We start from the raw sequence: 20,973 nt of genomic DNA on the forward strand, positions 1-20,973 counted from the left end.
GCTGAAACAACCAACGAAGAAGCCAGCACCCGAGCTGGAGACATGGATTACAAGTGGGCAGTGAGCAGATCATTTGTGCAGTATATTTTCAATACATTTTGGGATCAAAAAACAAATCAACCAGTCCGTGTCCAGTCTTAAGGGAACAGTTCTTTCATTGTACAAACACTATATAAATCATTTCAAGAATGTGAAGTATGGATGGAAATAGGTGTGGAAATAGATGATGCAATAGTACAAAGCAATGTACTTTGTGTAGAAAGATCTTTCAGTCCTCTTCAATACCAGCCTGTCAATGGCCTCTTTACACTACTGATACATGGGTATGACTGACAGGTAAAGTTATTTTAGACTTGGCTTGTTTGAAATTTTAATATGAAAATAAAGCATCCAATTTGCAAATAAATATAAGGTTCTTAAAATACTCAGGTAATTATTGCGGTAGTACAGGTGCATCTCAAAAAATTAGAAGATCATCAAAAAGATTATTTATTTCATTAATTCAATTCAAAAAGTGAAAACTCATATTTTATAAAGATGCGTTACACACAGAGTGATACATTTCAAGCATTTCTTTATTTTAATGATTTTGGTTTAAAGCTAGTGAAAACCCAAAATTCAGTAACTCAAAAAATTAGATTACATAGGACCAATTAAAAAAGGATTTTTAATACAGAAATGTTGGCTTACTGAAAAGGATGTCCATGTACAGTATAGTATACACTCAATACTTGGTCGGGGCTACTTTTGCATGAATTACTGCATCAATTCGGCATGGCGTGGAGGCGATCAGCCTGTGGCACTGCTTAGGTGTTATGGAAGCCCAGGTTGCTTTGAGAGTTGCTTTCAGCTCATCTGCATTGTTGGGTCTGGTGTCTCTCATCTTCCTCTTGATAATACCCCCCAGATTCTCTATGGGGTTAAGGTCAAACGAGTTTACTGGCCAATCAAGCACAGGGATACCATGATCATTAAACCAGGTATTGGTACTTTTGGCAGTGTGGGCAGGTGCCAAGTCCTACTGGAAAATCAAATCAGCATCTTTATAAAGCTGGTCAGCAGAGGGAAGAATGAAGTGCTCTAGAATTTCCTGGTAGAGGGCTGCGCTGACTTTGGACTTGATAAAACAAAGTGGACCAACACCAGCAGATGACATGACTCCACAAATCATCACAGACTGTGAAACAGTTTGGATTTAATTTGTAAATCAAGGTCCCAGATTCTGGAGGAAGAGTGGAGAGGCATAAAATCTAAGTTGCATGAGGTCTAGTGTGAAGTTTCCACAGTCAGTGATAATTTCAGGAGCCATGTCATCTGCTGGTGTTCGTCTATTGTGTTTTATCAAGTCCAAAGACAGCACAGCCCTCTACCAAGAAATTCTAGAGCGCTTTATGCTTTCCTCTGCTTAACAGCTTTATGAAGATGCTGATTTGATTTTCCAGTAGGACTTGGCACCTGCCCACACTGCCAAAAGTATCAATACCTGGTTTAATGGACATGGTATCACTGTGCTTGATTGGCCAACAAACTCACCTGAGATAAACCCCATAGATCTGGGGTGGTATTGTCAGGAGGAAAATTAGAGACACCAGACCCAACATTGCAGATGAGCGGAAAGCCACTATCAAAGCAACCTGGGCTTCCATAACACCTCAGCAGAGCCACAGGCTGATCGCCTCAATGCCACGCCACATTGATGCAGTAATTCATGCAAAAGGAGACCCAATAAATGAGTGCATACTATACTGTGCATGGACATACTTTCAGGGAGCCAACATTTCTGTATTAAAAACCCCTTTGTTATTGGTCTTATGTAATATTCAGATTTTTTTGAGATACTGAACTTTGGGTTTTTACTGGCTGTAAGTCCTAATCATCAAAATTAAAAGAGATGCTTGAAATATGTCACTCTGTATATGAGTTTCACTTTTTGAATTGAATTACTGAAATAAATTAACGTTTTGATGATATTCTAATTTTATGAGATGTACCTGTATAATCTCCGGGAAAAAAAAAAAATGGGAAAATGGGCCTTCTGCAGGTTTAAGTCACATTCTGTTTGGTTATATTGTCACCTACAGGAGAAGTGGTAAAAAAAAAAAAATACAAATACATATATATTACAATACATATATAAGCCAGCACAGGATAACTCTGCCTTGCCCTCAGCCATCATTTCTCAGTTTTGTTGCAAAGTAGTACAGGGCGCATGGAAAAAACAGGGTAGGTACCTGTGTCATTCAATGAGCTCCAAGAAAAGAGGACTTTTGATCTGTAAATTCAATATCTTGCAGTACAGTACACACAGAATATTCATATACCATGGGTTATTATACACTGGAAAGGCTTTTTAAAAAAAAAAAAAACAACCCCCCCCCCCCTTAGAGCCTCCCCTATAAACCTATACCCCACTCCATGAGTTCTCAGTTCTGTAGCAAGCAATGGAGAGCAAAGCAAGCCATAAAAGGGAGGATGGCCTGTTTCCTGCATTGCACTCCAAGATATGGAATTTCAGGTAAGTCAAAATTCCTCTTACCTTAATCGTACAGTACAGGACAAAGGCAAAAGATTTACACACCAAGGGATGACCCTAAGCAATAAATATGAAGGGTGGGCAACGATAGGCAAAACTAAACTTTGCCAACAGGCCCAACAACTGTCAAAAAAAGGTTGAAATTCCTGCCAAGCACTTCATTGGTCGAGACTGGACTGGGCGAGGCTGGTCTGGTAAAAGTTTAAAAAAAAAGTACGAACAGAGGACAAGGTGGAAGTCATACACAATTAGGCCACTGAGGCTTGGTGCTGAAATGCCCATGAAACACCCACTGATCTGGTGGAATAGGCGTGTAGAAACACAGGAGCAGATTTCTCTTCGAGAATGTAAACTCTTGCAATCAGATTTCATATCTATTGTCCAATGGTGGACTTTGAAACAGGGTGTCAAGGTGAAATTTGAAACAGGAGCTCCAGAGAACAGGATAAAGCTGTCCTGATTAGAGCAGTAGCCTTGAGCTATAGTCTAAGGGCTAAGGTTATGCCTAGCCAATATACAGAAATATCCTTAGGATGCTTAAGAGCAGGGCATAAGAAAAGGCTGCCCTCATTGAGTACAAATAGCCCCCAAATTACCCCTTTTTGAAAAGTAGACAGTCCACGGTATTTAGTAAAAGGCATGGTGAGTTTTTTGAACTTGTAATTTTTTCCCACAATTCTTGGGAAAATTAAGACATTTAATTTTTTTTTTTTACACAAAATTCTCACACACAGTATATGCATACTTGCAATTACACCCCAAAATACATTCTGCTACTCCTCCTGAGTATGGCGATACCACATGTGTGAGATTTTTACACAGCCTGGTCACATACAGAGGCCCAACATGCAAGGAGCACCATTAGGTGCTCTACAAGCATATATTACAAATATAATTTTCGAACGACCTATCACATTCTGAAGGCCCTGGAGCACCAGGACAATGGAATTACCCACAAAATGACCCCATTTTGGAAAGCAAACACCCCAACGTATATTCTATGAGGCATAATGTCTCTTTTGAACGTGTCATTTTTTTTTACAAGTTTTTGGAAAATGTGGAAAGAAAATGAAAACCAATTTTTTTTTTTTTTTTACACGAAGTTGTCAATTTATGGGATATTTCTAACACATACATAGCAAAAATTACACCCCAAAATACATTCTGCTACTCGTGCTGAGTATGGCGATACCACGTGTGAGACTTTTACACAGCCTGGCCACATACAGAGGCCCGACATCCAAGTAGCACCTTCAGGCATTCTAGGAGAATTAATGTCAAATCTAATTTCATTACAACCTATCACACTTTTGAAGTCCCTGCTGCACCAAGACAATGGAAATGCCCACAAAATGACCCCATTTTGGAAAGCAAACACCTAAAGACATAATCTAGGAGGCATGGGATGCAGATAGGTACTCGGGTACAATGATGAGCTGCAGACAGGTACTTCGGTACACTGATCGGCTTCAGGAAGGTACTCGAGTACTCTGATGGGCTAGAGACAGGTACTCAGGTAATCCGATGGGCTGCAGATAGGTACTCTGGCACTCTAGGCTGCAGATAGGTACTCTGGCACTCGGGGCTGAAGACAGGTACTTGGGTACTCTGGGCTGGAGACAGGTACTCGGGTACTCCGATGACAGGTACTCGGGTACTCCGATGACAGGTACTCGGGTACTCCGATGACAGGTACTCGGGTACTCCGATGACAGGTACTCGGGTACTCCGATGACAGGTACTCGGGTACTCTGATACACACAAAAGGCGAAGGACCGCACTCTGGCATGAAAGAATAGATGAATTTATTCATGGCTTCACAGTTCCATAAAACACACAAAAGACATCAAGAACAAGGACCAAAATGGTTGATGCGTTTCACAAAATTACATTCGCTTAATCAGAACGTGGTTATGATTAAGCGAATGTAATTTCGTAAAACGCGTCAACCATTTTGGTCCTTGATTTCTTATGTCTGTCTTATGGAACTATGAAGCCATGAATAAATTCATCTATTCTTTTATGCCGGAGTACGGTCCTTCGCATTTTGTGTGTATCATGTTGCTGAGATTACGGATCTGATGAGCACCCGACCTCTGATTGTGGATCACTTTCACCTGAGCGGCCAACCCTCTCTGCATTTCAGTCCTACACGGGTACTCTGATGACAGGTATTCGGGAACCCTGATGACTTGGGTAATCTAATGACAGGTACTTGTGTACTCCGATGACAGGTACTCTGGTACTCTGATGGGCTGGTGACAGGTACTCTGATGACTCAGAGTACCCCAATACCTGTCATCGGAGTATCCCAGTACCTGTCATCAGAGTAACCGAGTACCTGTCATCAGAGTACCCAAGTTCCTGTCACCAGCCCATCAGAGTACCTGAGTACCTGTCATCAGAGAACCCGATCGGCTGGTGACAGGTACTCTGATGGGCTAGTGACAGGTCCTCTTTATTGGGGTGGGTGGGGGGGAGAAATCAGTGTGTTTGGTGTGCACAGTAATCGGTAACTAGCCGTTACCGCAATCTCCTCCTCACACAGGATCGGTGTGTGAGGAGGAGAGCCTGGTAACAGCTAGTTACCGGGTTTCTTGACATTCTGTTACCGGCTTTGATTGGACACAGCCAGTCACGTGGTAAAGAGCCAATTTCAGATTCAGATCGGGTATGGACTGTGTCAGAATGATCCATCCCTGATCGCCGCTCTGTGCGCCCCTGGCATGTGGCCAGGTGTGTTTGGACACAGCGGGTCACATGGTAAAGACTCCATTTTTTTTTTGGCTCTTTACACTGATCAGGATGGGCTGTGTCCTGAGGGACACACCTCATCCCTGATCGCCGCACTGCCCGGAGGTAGGAGACATTCCTGTCAGCGTCATTTTACAATGCGCCGGTAGGGAAGAGGTTAAATTCATTACAATATAACTAAAACCATTATATTTTAGTCGACTAAAACATACTGGAGATTTTAGTCAACTAAAATTCAACTAAAACAATTCAAATGCCTAAAATACAACTAAAACAGCATTTTAGTCAAAAGACTGACTAAATCTAAATCTGAATTTGACTTAAATAAATTGGATTTTTGACTTACCGTAAAATAATCTTCATAAACATTGGGACTTCCCAAAGCAGTGTAAACATGAGGGGCAGCAAAAAAATTCCCCAGGCTGAACAGTAGCCAACCAGGCACCTGAAAAAAACAATACACCCTCAAAGAGAATCAAGTCCTCTAAACAGCAGCCTGCAAAACCTTGCTGGCCAAAAGAAGCATCAGCTGATGTCAACACATCCATTTTATACAACTTTGTAAAAGTGTGCACCGACGACCAGGTGGTCGCCTTGCAAACCTGCGTCACTGACGTCTGAGCACCCGAGTAGAGTGCGCTTTGACAGGGAAACGAGGAACCTGACCATTGATGGAACAGGCCTGAATTACCGTCTGTCTGATCCATCTGGAAATGGTCACAGAGGAAGCAGGCAAAATTTTTCGAGGACCATTCATGAGCACAAATAATGAGTCTAACTTTCTAAAGGACTCCGTAGCTGCCAGGTAAACCCTAATTGCCCGGACCACGACCAAAGCATGCAATGCAATTTCCTTTGGATGTTTAGGCCTGGGACACAGGGAAGGCAACAAATGAAAATCAGCGACAACCTTTGGGAGTACGATGGACAGGGACCAAGAACCACATTATCTCTGTGAATCACCAAATAAGGTGAACGACAGGATAATGCCACCTATTCCAACACCCTGCGCGCAGAGGGGATAGCCACCAAAAATTCCACCTTCTGAGACAGTGTAAGCAAGGCAATGTCCTGAAGATTCTGAAAAGGAGGCTTCTGGAGGACTGACAGCATCAAATTGAGGTCCCAAGGTGGCAATGGAGACCGCACTGAAGAAACCAAATATCAGACACTCTAAAGAAAGGTACGCACCAGGAAGTGTGTGGCCAAAGGTCGGTGGAAGAAGACTGTCAAGGCCGACACCTCGCCCTTGATAGTACTCAAGGCTAATTTCTGTTCAGCTCCCCATTGAAGAAAGGTTAAGATATGAGCCACAGAGAAGGAGCGAGGATGAACCCCAATAGACTCACAACGCAACATACGTCTTCCACGTACAGTGGTAGATCTTCCTAGAAGTAGATGCCCTAGCTTTGAACACAGCTGGAATCACCGATTCAGATAAACCTCTATCTATCAGCACCTGGCGTTCAACAGCCAAGCCGCCAAAGCCAGCGACTGTAAAGCAGAATGGAAGATTGGCCCTTGGGACAGCAGATCCTGCCAGAGAGGAAGCTTCCAGGGAACATTGACGACCACCCGCACCAGATCGGCGTACCAAACCTGGCGAGGCCAGTCAGGGGACACAAGGATGACCAGAATCCCTTCAGCTTTCCTGCATAGAAGTCTTGGCAGAAGCTTTAGAAGAGGAAAGGCGTAAATCAGACAACAATGACCCCATGGGGCCACCAACACGTTTGTGGTGTCTGCCAGGGGATCCCATGACCAAGCCACAAACCTCTGCACTTTTCTGTTGAACTGGGACGCCAACAGATCCATCGCGAGGATGCCCCACCGGAGACACAACTGATGAAACACCCCCGGATGAAGAGACCATTCCCCTTGGCCCAATGCCTGCTGACTGAAGTAATCCGCCTGCCAGTTTTCCACCCCGGGAATGTATACGGCAGACAGGGGTGGAAACTGTATGGTTGTGTCTAATGCCCCGTACACACGTGCAGATTATCTGAAGACTTTTGTCTGCAGACTTACCAAAACCATATAATATGAGGTCAAACCTAAACACTTTCAATTTGTATGCAATCCGGCAGGCCCTTGCACTACATAGAAAAGGTAAGTCTGCAGACAAAAGTCTTCAGATAATCTGCACGTGTGTATGGGGCATAACTTGCCAACTCTGGATGTACACTTATTTTGTTATTACGCACTTTGTACTTTGTATAAAGAATTTGGAAAAAAAAAAAAAAAGGGACGCCTGCCATAATTATCCTTTGGAAAGAGCATTAGAAAATTATTGGACTTAATAAAGAACATTCAAGTCTTTTTTGTATCGCAGCCCAAGAGGAGTATTTGCCGAAGCCTTCTTTGGAAGGAGTACCTGAACGGTGCAGGAGCTAGCCATAAAGAAATTTAACGGAATCGAGGGCCTGGTCAAACCCTCAGGGAGAGGCTGGTAAAACAGACAGAGTTGGGAGATAAAATAAAATAAAATAATAAGCACCCCACGGGCTGGAAAATAACTCTTAAGATAAAGATGAAGAATAAACAGACAAAAGAGGGGACAGGGAAACCCGCAAATATAACCGCCAGCCCAGGGACTATTAAAATGTATATGACCCTGGATGGAAAAGGGCAAAATTCAATCCCTGAAAAACCACCAGTTGTAAAACCAAAACAAAATATTGAGGGAAATAAAAAAACCAAAGGCCAGAAATCTACAGGAGTGAGTGGAGAGGATAGTTCTGAGCTGTCTTGTGAAAGTACACAGATAATGGGAGACAGTGAACTAGGAAGAGAGGAGGAACTAAGTGCCAAGGACCAATTACCCACAAAATCAGAGATGATGGAAATGTTTGCTAATGTGGAGAGATCAATAAAAACTGAAATGTCTACCCTCCATGGAGATCTGGGACATATCCTGATGAGAGTAAAGGAGACAGAAAAGGGAAAAACAATAGTAAAAGTGTAATCCGTCCCCAGAACAAGCAAAAATTCTTGCCTCCCAGTGAGGGGTCAGACCTCTGGAGACACCAGCCTAATAATTTTAAGAGTGGCAAAGGAAAAAAAAATAATAAGGAGTAAAACCAAAGTCAAGGGATGGAAAAAAGGGGAAAAACAAAAAACAAAACAAGGGGATGGCAGGTAGTTAATTCCATGTCTTACAATGTACGAGGAATGAACTCGCCAGTGAAGAGACAAAAAATTAATTAAATATTTAAATGCGGATGTAATATTTTTACAGGAGACCCATTTTACTCATTCATCCAATATCAGGTTATATTCCCGAAATCACCCCATATGGTATTATGCAGACTCATCTAAGAAAAAATCTAGCGGTGTGGCTATTGGCCTCGCTAGAGGAGTGAGATTTGTCTTGGAAGATAGGCTGGTTGACCCGGAGGGAAGATTCCTCTTTTTGAAAGGGAAGCTATACGACGAGGAAGTTACATTAGTAAACATATATAGTCCTAATGAAGGGCAGGTAGCCTATTTGGGGAAGATTATGGGGAAACTAATAAATTAAAAAAAAAGGAGGGGTGATTCTGGCGGGGGACCTCGACCTGAGCCTCGACCCGAAAATGGATAATACATCGCGGTACCAAAGGATTACAACCCATCAGATAAAGGAGATTAGAAAAAAGCTATATCAAAGTCAATTGGGGGATATATGGAGAATACTCCATCCAAAAGAAAGGGACTACACTTGTTATTCAAATATACACGGGACATATTCGAGAATTGATTATTTTTTGATAGAACATCGATGGATCGAAAAATTATCAGAGGCGAGGGTTGGGATTAGGACCTGGTCAGATCACTCCCCCATTACAGTAAAGATGAAAGTGATTAGAGAGCAACCTAAAATGACCACATGGAAAATCAATGAAGAACTGATCAAGGATAAAAAGTGGGGAAGGGAAATAGAGAAAGAACTGGAATTTTATTTGTAAAACAACGATATAGATGAAACACCGAAAAATATTTTATGTGAAGCACAAAAAGCTTATATGCGGGGTATTTTAATCTCAAAAGGAGCACAAAGGAAAAAAGAAAGATCTAAAAATAAAGATAGACTGATGAAAGAGGTATATGACTTGGAACAAAACATAAAAAAACAATAGAGGAAGAACTGACCCCCCTATTAGAAAGGAAAAAAGAGGAACTAAAGGACCTGTTAGAACAGGAAACAAGACAGGAATTCAATAGGGTAGCAAGAGAGAAATATGTAGAGGGTAAAAAAATCTGGAAAAATCTGGCAAGGATCCTTAAAAAAAAAATAAAAAGCTATGAACTTTATAGATAAGATCAAGAATAAAAATGGGGAATTAGTCCATGCAACTTCCGAGATAGCAAGGGAATTTCAAAAATATTATGGTAATCTATACGCTGTAAGAGGAGAGGATAAACAAGAAAATTATTCCGCTAGAAGCGAGAAGATCAAAGCATATTTAGAAAAGGCAAATATGAAAAAAGTAGAAAAGGAGAAACTAATACTCCTAGAGGCACCAGTTACAGACCAAGAGATAGAAAGAGCCATAAAAGATACTACCTCAGGAAAAAGCCCAGGCCCGGATGGGTTCACTATTAGCTACTATAAACAATATAAGGAACTCCTTGTCCCGAGGCTGAAGGGTTATATGAATGGACTAGGTACCCAGTTTAATATGAGTAAAGAAGCCCTCTTAGCATCTGCCACAGTCATTTTAAAAGAAGAGAAAGATCCAACAATGTGCTCTAGTTATAGACCTATTTCACTCTTAAACGCAGATACTAAGTTGTTTACAAAAATATTAACAACAAGGATGAAAGGGTTGATGAATGAGTGGGTCCATAACGACCAGGTAGGTTTTATACCTGGAAGACAAGGCAGAGACAACGGGATTAGAACGATTCTCTTGATGAAACAAATGCTTAAAAATAGGATACCAAGTGTGATACTGTCAATAGATGCTGAGAAAGCATTTGACAGGGTTAACTGGGAATTCATGAGAAGAACCCTAGAGGAACTGGGTGTAGGACCCAGAATGATGGCATGGATTAACACACTTTATAGTCACCCTTCAGCTAAAATAAAAATCAACAGGACATTGTCTGAACCGTTTGAGATGTACAATGGAACGAGACAGGGATGTCCCCTGTCTCCAATGCTGTTTGTCATCTCTTCAGAACCCCTGCTGGCAACAATAAGAGGATGTCCAGATATAAGAGGGGTAGAAGTTGGGAGAGGCAGAGCATAAAGTCGTGGCCTTTGCCGATGACGTGTTGTTCTACGTCTCCAACCCAAGGATTTCCCTGCCAAATATAGTTAAAACTTTAAAGCAATATGGAGAACTCTCAAACCTAAAAATTAACCAAACAAAATCTTGAGATATTAAGTATAAAAATGAGTACACAGGAGAGAGAGAGGTTAAAAAGTGAATTTCCCTTTGTATGGAGAAGAGATTAATTAAAATACCTAGGAATTAAATTAACACCAACCCCAGAAAAGTTATACAAGGCAAATGGATGGGGAGAATCAATATCATAAAGATGGCAATCCTCCCAAAAATATCATATAAATTCCAAATGTTACCAATACGGATCCCAGATGCCTTTTTTAAGACATTAAAATAATTGATAACTAGGTTTGTATGGAAAAACAAAAAACCAAGGATAAAATACACAACACTAAGTAAAAGTAAAATAGATGGGGGGCTAGCACTACCAGATTTTAAAAAATACTACCAGGCATCAGCTCTTACACGGGTGATAGAATGGGGAAAAAAAAGAGTGGAAAAAATTGGGTAAAAATAGAAAACACAATGAGTGATACACACCTAGGAAAAATTATTTGGATCCCACCAAAATATAGAAAATTAAACAGTAATACACATATAATTACATGACAAGCATTAAAAAACTGGGATATAATACACACTAGAGAAAAATGGAAATACAATTCACCACTGATACCACTACAAAACACAACATTTTTGCACCAGGGGAGGGAAGGGAATATGGAAAATGGATGGGAGAGGAGGATGTAAGGTTAAAATATATATTGGAGAAGGGAAAAATTATCACGTTATCGGATTTAAAAAAAAAAAGAAAGTAAATTGGAACGTAACCGAGTGGAGGCACATTGTTGCCTCTCTCCCTCAGCCAATAAGAGATACGAAAGATTTTTTGCCATATGAACAAATGTGTATGTCGGAGAAAAGAATAAATAATATTTCCAATATCTATAAAATTATGAATGCAGGAGAGAAGCAGAGAGTACCCCAACTTGTAGAAAAATGGGAAATGCAATTGGGTGCACGAAGTGAGGGATTTCAATGGGAAAAAAGTATAAAATTAGTTCACAACTCTGCAATAGATATAAGTACGGAAGAAATGAACTACAAACTTATCTCCAGATGGTATAATACCCCAGATAAAGTGGGGAGATACTAACTGGAATGTTCAAAATATTGCTGGAGGGGCTGTAAGGTAACTGGTACAATAACACAAATCTGGTGGGATTGCCCGGAAATTAAAAAATATTGGAGGGAAGTATTATTCCTAATCAAAAAAATTACTAATATCGATACTAACGAAGACCCATGGACATGTTTGTTCCATGGGACAAAAATGTCGGTAAAACAATATAAAAAAACATTAATCCCCCATCTGTTAAACTCAGCAAAAAGTTTAATCCCCTAAATTGGCAAAAAAAAAAAAGATTCCCCCATCGTATAAAGAGTGGTTTACACGGGTACAAAAAAACGAGAAAGTTAGAATCATTAAGAAATTGGGGAGAAGAGGAATATGAGGATAGGGTAGAGATATGGGAGAAATGGCAAGAATTTAAAGATACAGGGGATTATATAATGATTCAGGAAAAGGGGGCGGAACAGGGAAATGAGGAGGGGGGGGGAGGGAAGAAGGGTAGGGTGGTTATTTGATAAAAAGTTTTTTCTTTTTCCTTTTTAAGATGAAATGGTATGTATTAAATTTTGTATGTAGAAAATTTTCAATAAAGAAATATGAAAAAAAAAATGGCGGCCAGGCAAGGCTCCCAGGAACACACAACCGATTGTCAGGTCGCTGACGGCGCCCCCCCAGCTTCCATCACGAGGATAGGACCCTGCCCCAACCACAGGAGGTGGACCAGACCACCCACACAGCCCTAGCATAAGTGGAGGGGAGGGGGTAGGGGGACAGATAAAAGGGGGGTGCCTGACAGGAAGGAGGAAAACCCAGGGGCCCAAATCCACCCCAAAACCATCCCAGGGGAGAAGAGGGCGAAAGCTACTCACCATACCAGGAACCAGGTGTGCACCGCTCCAGATAGAACCCCTCACTATCAAAATTGGGGGCTGTCGGCCAGGAGGAATGCTGTGACTCAGGCCAGGACTTGGTCGTATGCGACCTCGCGAGGTGCTTAAATTGCAGGCAAGCACTCGCTGGCCGGACTGGGGTGAGCACTGGATTTAAATTATCCAGCCCGTCGCCTAGTCCGGCAGTTGATTGTAGATCTCACAGGAAAAAAAACAGGATAAAAAATCTCTCTCTAACAAAATTTGCCAGGACCAGAGATCCCAGCAAGGAACTAGATACTTACTCCTGACTGGGCAAAAAAAAAAAAAAAAAACTGGGTACGTATAGCAGGGAGAGGGAGTATACCCCTTCTACTCCTAGTGTCCTACTCCTGTAGGGGGCAGTATAACCCAACAGGTGATGAAGATCAGGAGCTGTCCATCAATGAACAAAAGAGAAATGAACACTGCTTTACATGAGAGAACCTGTAGAGGGATATCCATGATAGGTTCAAAAGGTTACTGCAGGGCAGAAAGAACCAAGCTGAGATCCCAAGGAAGCACAGGGTGCTACAAGGAGGGCCTAATACAAGATACAGCTTGATACACCTGTGTTTTACAAAGAAGAGCAAAGCCATGGCATTTGAAACAAAATGGAAAAGGCTGAGACCTGCCCTATAAGAGTTAAAGTGTTAAAGACCTAAAATGTTACTAAACCCACAACAGTAAAATCAGCCTGTTTATGCAGTAAAGCATGCTGGTTATACTCACTGTGGAACCTAAGGGGTAATCCCGTGCATTGTGTAAAAAGGCTGTCTTCTCTGATCCTCCCCTTCCACATTCCCCAAACTATCTCCTGACAGAAGAGGCAAGGGGACAAGCTGCACATGGTCCATTTGGTGTCTATTGCTACAGAGTTTATTTTTTCTTGGGAAAGTGCATGTGATAAGCACAGCGCCAATCAGCACTGTCCAGACAGAGGGTCTGGGGTCATGCAGCCTCATAGCACAATCAGGGGACAATAAAAATCATTTTACAAGCTTTAATCAGACACTGATAGAAGTCACAAGACTGCTATATACAGCTGATAAGAAAAGGTATTTAGCAGCTTATATTTACTAAAACTATTACATTTCTGCATTCTGTGTATTGTGTGAGACCAGATGTAGTGAATTCAGGGTCCTGGGTTTAGTAACACTTTAAGGCCAAGCTCTGCTCAAGACCTGATTGTAGAAAGGCAAGACAGATTGAAGTGCCTGTGTTCTTACCAGAAAAAAAGAAAAAAAAAAAGATTTATGTGCAAGAATATTATGTATTCCTGGAAGAGGCTTTTCTTGCTTTAAGCAAGGTAGGTCCTTTTTATACTTTAGCATTTAGGTTTCAACATGTCGTTAAAGCCAAAGACTGAGAAGCGTGACAGAATAGAGGGCCTTGAAATAGCATATCTGGTCTGTTTGGACAGGCCCGGGATCATTTGTTGGAAGTCTGAGTATATCTATGTACTAGGTTCTTCTGGGCCAATGCGGTACAATTAGAATCACGTTTTTTCTCTCTTGTTCTATTTTCTTTAGCCAACGAGGTAGGATCGCACTGTAGGTCAGGCGTAAATAACCCTGAACTAAATGAAACCAGGGAATTATAAAGGCATCTGAGGATACAGCTGGAGGGTACCTTGTTCTGGCAACAGAGGCAGTATGTTATTCGATTTGGAGGCTAGGATGTCCAGATTCAGAATGCCTGCTTTTCAGCATTGATTAATGACATCTGAATGAAGAGCTCATTCCCCTTGATCCAGGTGATGCCAGCCAAACAATCCACTTTCCAGTTGTTCAATCCCTAAATGTGAACTGCAGAGATCAATGGACAGCGAGTTTCTGTCCAATAGATGATCTGGTTTGCTTCCTTCAAGGCCTTCAGGCTCCTGGTTTGTGGTTCCAGTGCTGCAGAGCCAACCTGACTGCTCTGTGCTCCAGGATGTATTAGATGTTCTGAGCAGAACAAGCAGAAGTGCTAAGATCTTTGTGAACACTGTGGGAGCAAAAGCCAAAGGGAAGTGGTTGTTTGACAATGCAAAGCAGAAAGCGCTGATGAGGTGGGTAAATGAGAATATGTAGATAGTGTCAGGGCTGGGCTTTTGCTAGTTACTAGCAGTTCTTTTCTTTCAGTGCAAAGCTGCTCAGCTGTCGGTTGACTCACCTGGTTACCATTACCTGCCACTGCCAACCCCTTCCAGCTATTTAAACAGCTCTGCTCATTTCCCTCCATACTCTTGCATGGTCAATATCTCCAGTGTGTATCTGCGGTGTTCCTGTGTATGACTTTGCCTGGCTGATGTCTCTTCTGAATCCTGATCCTGATTTTTGGCTGATGTCTCTTCTGAATCCTGATCCTGATTTTTGGCTTCTGACAACACTGACTTCTGGTTTCTGATCCCGGCTCATCTGATTACTTGTTCTGGCTCCAAACCCTGGCTTCTGTTTTTCACTTTGCTCCTGACCTGTTATTTTTGCTATTACATTAAAGGTGTGATTTTAACTGCATTTTCTGTCTAGGTGTACTTTATGGTTCCTGACAGGTATTTTGGATGTCCACAGATGCCATGTATTCCCCTTGTCTCAGAGAGGAAATTACTGATCTTGCGGGTTAATTTCAAAATATTATAGTCTGAAGAAATTTGTTGAAGGCTTTTAAACTTTAAATCCAGAATAGGATGAATACCCTTGTTGGGTTTTGATATCGCAGACAAGTTTGAGTATAAACCTATGAATCGGTTTTTTGGCAGTACTGGCACAACCACTCCCTTGGACAAGAAGTGGTTCAGTACATTTTGCAAGTAACTGTCCTTGGGCAATTTTTGGTTGATTTAAAAAAAAAAAAAAAAAAACGTGGAGTGGAGTTTTGAACCTTTTTTAAAGCACTAATTGAATCCACAGTTCTGGGACATCTGTGACCCAGAGAGAAGCTGTAACAGTGGTCCCTGCACTCTTAGGAGGTGGGCTAAGTCTTAATTCAAAAAGAACTGCTAAACTTAAGTTTTGAAGTTGAAGCGGAGAGGTGCTCTGTGTTTTGAACAGCTGCCAGGGACTCCTAAAAAAGTTGGACTGTAAATCAAGTCCAGGTTTCTCCAGTCACAGTGGGCAAACCCCTAAGGTGAGCACCAGTGCCTGAAGCATTACAGGCTATCCCCACAGCATGGGGTCTTTTTTTACCAAGGTTGTGACGATCCAGATACATTAAAAAGAGCGAGAGGGAGACCAATGCGCTACCAATGGGGCAAAAGTGATGAGGCGTTAATGAGATTAAATATTGTAGATAGTGGAAACCGAAAACAGCAGCTGATTGAGTAGTGTCACCACATACCTGCTAAACAGTATTATAAATACTTATAAAATCAGCGCTCGATTTCTGGAATGGTGGACCACAGAAGTTGCAATAAATAAGTGAAATAATAGAAGAGATAAAGATCGAATAAATACTAATAAAAAAGCATGACCAATGCTGAGTATATAACAATATATGCACCTAATAATCGGCAAGATACATTCATCTCTAGGACTTTAGCTGAGCTTGTGGGTTATACAGAAGGTCAATTAATTTTGGGAGGTGACTTTAATGCACCATTAATATCAGCATTAGATACATCTTCCGGGACTACTACTCTTGCCTCTGGAATGAGCAAACGGATATTAAGAGCTTTATACAAAGCTCAGCTGATAGATGTGTGGCGTTTACAACACCCCTCGGAAAAGGAATATACATTCTATTCAATACCACATAAGAATTATTCCAGAATTGACCTCTTTGTCATACCTCATGCTCAGCTACAGGCAGTGAAAAAGTCAGATATAGATAGCATTACATGGTCAGACCATGCACCTATATCAATAACGTATAGCTTAACATCAAATTCCCCACAGAGAAGACGTTTCTGGAGGTTAAATGAGGACCTACTTCAAAGGGAGGAGGTATTAAAAGAATTATCAGAGGAGATGAAAATCTTCTTTGAGATAAACGATCAACCGGACTGCCGGATGGGAACCCTTTGGGAGACCCATAAGTCGGTGATGAGGGGAATTTTTGTTAAGCATGGAGCACGTATTAAAAAGGAAAGGAACGAGAAGCTGTCACAACTTTTAGAAAAACTTAGTGCGTTAGAGATAAGACATAAGCAGACTATCAGAGACAGTAAGGGGAGAAATGACATTGATTAGAAAACAGATAACGGACTTGTTGCAATACAAAGCTAAAGCAGCAATACAAAGCTAAAGCAGCTATTCAAAGAGGCCGTAAAATGAATTACGAATCGGGTAATAAATGTGGAAAACTACTCGCCAGATCGGTACAGAAGCAGAGATTGAGATCGTACATACCACATATTATTACGGCAGAAGGGGTCAAGAAAACCTCACCAACACAAATAACAGCGGAATTTGAGAAATGTTATACCTCATTATATAATCTAAAAGAAATCCCGCCCTCTCTACAGGATATTGAAAGATATATAGCTCAGTCACAGCTTCCTAAACTAACAGAGACGGATAGGGAATCTCTAGAGACGGAAATTACTATTGAGGAGATACAGCAAGCACTCAAATCAATGAAGTCTGGGAAAGCACCGGGACCAGATGGCCTAACGACACAATATTATCAGACGCTGTTCCACATCTTAGGTCCATATTTAGTAAGACTATATAATGCAACAGATATAGATGGAAAGTTAACTAGAGATACACTTACAGCCCACATATCGTTGATATTAAAAGAGGGTAAAGATCCATCTTCATGCAGCAGCTATAGACCAATATCTTTGCTGAATGTGGATTTAAAGATATTCACTAAAATATTGGCAAATAGATTGGCAAGAGTTCTCCCAAGCTTAGTACATTTAGAAAACAAAAGAGAAAACAGGCGCCTCTGAGTTAAGACTGCGATTTAATATGGCAAACAAGTAATAAAAACTTACATCAAGGTAAGTATAAGCAGACAAGATGGGTCCTTCTGGTGTCCATGTGGAGGCTGGGGCTTGGAGTCATCACTGTGGGTCTGTAATCCTCTCCTCTCTTCCTCTTCCTGTCCAGCAGGAAGTGGAGGGTGTCACAGCAGTGAGATGGAGGCTTGGACAGCAGGGTGAAACCGCAGTGAGATGGAGGCTTGGGCCGCACGGTGGCCGTGATGCTTGTCCACAGGATCTTCCGGCGTAATGACTGACGCGTTTCCGAGCATGCGCACTGTGGGGGGAAAACAGCGCGCGCTCCTTTTTCAAAGTCGGATGTAAAAGGGAAAGAGAAGGACCAATTTATGTGTTTCGGGACAATGCCCTCTGGTGGTAAAGTTATAAAATTACTATCAAAGTAAACATGACTCTACGTTATAGCTGTATGAGGAACAATGCCCTCTGGTGGTGAAGCTATTAAATTACTATCAAAGTAAACATGACTCGACGTTATGGCTGTATGAGGAACAAGGGTCCCTCTAGAGGTCAAACCAGTAAGAAATAAAAATAAACAATAATATACATGTGATACGATGCATGAAGAGAATAATGCCATAGACAATGAGAGAAAAATTAGAGAAAAAAAAAAACATGGGATGAAATGAGAAAGAAATGATAAATGTGAAAATAAAATTAAATATGAATAAAAATAAAATGTAAATTAAAATAAAAATCAAAAATGGGAAATTGAAAATTAAAAATAAAAATAAATGTAAACAAAATAAAAAATTGTATATGATGTATGCATATCATTAACTGAGACTAAAAATACAATAAAAAAAATAAATAAAAAATATATATATTTGTATGTGATAATGTAAAATTCTTATGGTATATATTGATACATGTATGTATAAAGTCAGGAAATGGATACTAATGCAATGAGATGGATGGAATGGGAACAATGATGAATATCAACCTGAAAGAGGTATGAATATGGAGGGAGTTGGGGAAAAAAAAAAATGGATTTTTGTAAAATCTTACCGTAAAATCCTTTTCTCTTAGCTCATTGACAGACGTAGTCCTCGGTGATACACCACCTTCGGGTTATGTTGCCTCCACAGGAGCAGGACTAGACAGGAAATTAAAAAGCTCTGGCCACACCCTAGGGGCAGTCCCAGAGGGTATATCCTCTCTCTCTCTGCCTCAGCAAATCAGTTATGTGAAAAAGCAGTCTTTAGAGATTTTAACCCAACCCAACTCAAAAACAGAGGGGCGGGGACTACGTCTGTCAATGAGCTAAGAGAAAAGGATTTTACGGTAAGATTTTACAAAAATCCATTTTTCTCTAGCGCTCATTGACAGACGTAGTCCTCGGTGATACACCACCTTCGGGACGTCCCAGAGCAGTATCACAAATGAGGGGTGGGAAAATGAAATCAAATCCCAATCTAGAAGGCCCAACCGGTGCCAACTAGAAGTTTACAATGCTCATCCTTAATGATGAGACTCAACAAAAAGAGAAAATTATTTTTTTTTTTTTTCAAACAGAAAAAAACCCTCGAGGTAGACCACCGGTCTCCTCAAATTGCGGCCTGCAAAACCTTGCGGCCAAATGAGGCATCCGCCGATGCCGTCACATCAATTTTATAGAATTTTGTAAAGGTATGTACCGACGACCAGGTGGCCGCCTTACATACCTGGACCACTGACGCCTGATGGCGAAAGGCCCAGGAAGTACTGAGCGCTCGAGTGGAGTGCGCCCTAACAGGGAACGGAGGACTCTGACCCTTAATAGAATAAGCCTGTACCACCGTTTGTCTAATCCATTTGGCAATGGTCGCGGCAGATGCAGGCAAACCCTTTCTGGGGCCATCCGTGATCACAAAAAGTGAATCCGTCTTACGGAATGATTCCGTAGCTTTCAGGTATACCCTGATTGCCCGAACCACATCTGAGGAATGCAACGCATGTTCCCGATGATGCTTGGGCTGAGGACACAAGGAAGGTAGTACAATATCTTCATTCAGATGAAAATCTGAAACCACCTTAGGAAGAAAAGATGGCTTAGGATGAAGTACTACCTTATCCCTATGAATCACTAGGTATGGGGACTGGCATGATAATGCAGCCAGTTCTGACACCCTGCGAGCAGAAGTAATAGCCACCAAGAAGGCCACCTTCTGGGATAAAGTAAGCAAGGGAATCTCCCTGATGTTTTCAAAGGGAGGTTTCTGTAGAACCGACAAAACCAAATTAAGATCCCAGGGCGGTAAGGGCGCGCGGACTGGAGGAGCCAGGTGCCGCACCCCCTGGATGAAATTCCGCACCAAGGACTTGGTAGCTAAAGGTTTCTGAAAGAAGATTGCTAATGCTGAAACTTGACCCTTGATGGTGCTCAAGGCTAGCTTCTGCTCAACCCCTTGTTGCAAAAAGGCCAATATTCGAGTCACCGAATAGGTACGTGGAGGAAATCCTAAAGATTCGCACCACGCAATATAAGTCTTCCATGTGTGATAATAGACCTTGCTGGAAGTCGCTTTCCTTGCTTTAATAAGGGTAGGAATGACTGAAGTAGACAAACCTCTGTCCTTCAGTACTTGGGTCTCAATGGCCAGGCCATTAAACCCAGCGACTGTAAAGCATGATGGTAAATTGGTCCTTGAGACCACAGACACTCCCTGAGACGAAGTTCCCACGGAACGTCTGCGACTAGCATGTCCAAGTCGGCCAGGCCGGCTTGAGGAGGCCAGCCTAGAATTTCTAGGACCACTGGCGCTGATAGAATCTGAACCAGGCGTCCCTAGAGGTATCTGGCCCCGACCATCCGAGAAAGTCTGGTCGTTTTCTGTTCCCACACATTTATCAGATACCCGATTGTTATCAGGAAGGGTAATCTTTTCTGGTTGAACCTCAGGGACCGAAGTCACCCGACTAGAGGCTACTTGGCCTATCTGGTCAACCAGATCCGATTCCTGTGAGGTATAGGGACTAATCTTAGGAAAAGGTAAAGGAAAAGATCTATTCAGGGAACGGTAACTACCGATTCCTGTAGTACTTAAATGTTGGAAGGGAAGAATCGCACCGGTAGTAGTGGTTGAAGCTCGATCTAATGTCCTGAATACCGGTGAAAACGTCCCCCCACCCTGAAACCGGGTGGGGGCGCACCTTCAGGCTGTGTACTCCTTTGCTTCGGGTTTGGCTGGGTTGGTCCTCTGCTTGTCCGACCAGCCCTTCTTGAACCCTCCTGGAGGAGTCTTGCCTTTCCCGCTAGTACCAGCCGGGCGCCCTTTATGGGCGGTAAAGAAAGGTCCTCGCTTGTTGCGAGGTCCCTTAGCTTTAGCAGCCTGTGGCAAAAAAGTGCTCTTGCCCCCAGTGGCATCCTTGATGATTTCATCTAGGTTGGCCCCAAATAGACGATTCCCCTGAAAAGGGAGATTTGTCAAGGTCTTTTTGGAACCTAGGTCAGCTGACCAGCA

General features: G+C 41.9%; 1 protein-coding gene across 4 annotated transcripts in view; it reads right to left on the reverse strand.

The window, feature by feature from the left end:
• The window catches only part of LRRK2 (leucine rich repeat kinase 2), an 816,940-nt gene that overhangs the window by 424,766 nt on the left and 371,201 nt on the right, over positions 1-20,973 (reverse strand). The gene's annotated exons all lie outside the window — the stretch shown is intronic.

Source organism: Pelophylax lessonae (assembly GCF_965119305.1).
Source record: "Pelophylax lessonae genome assembly, chromosome: 4".
NCBI lineage: Eukaryota > Metazoa > Chordata > Amphibia > Anura > Ranidae > Pelophylax > Pelophylax lessonae.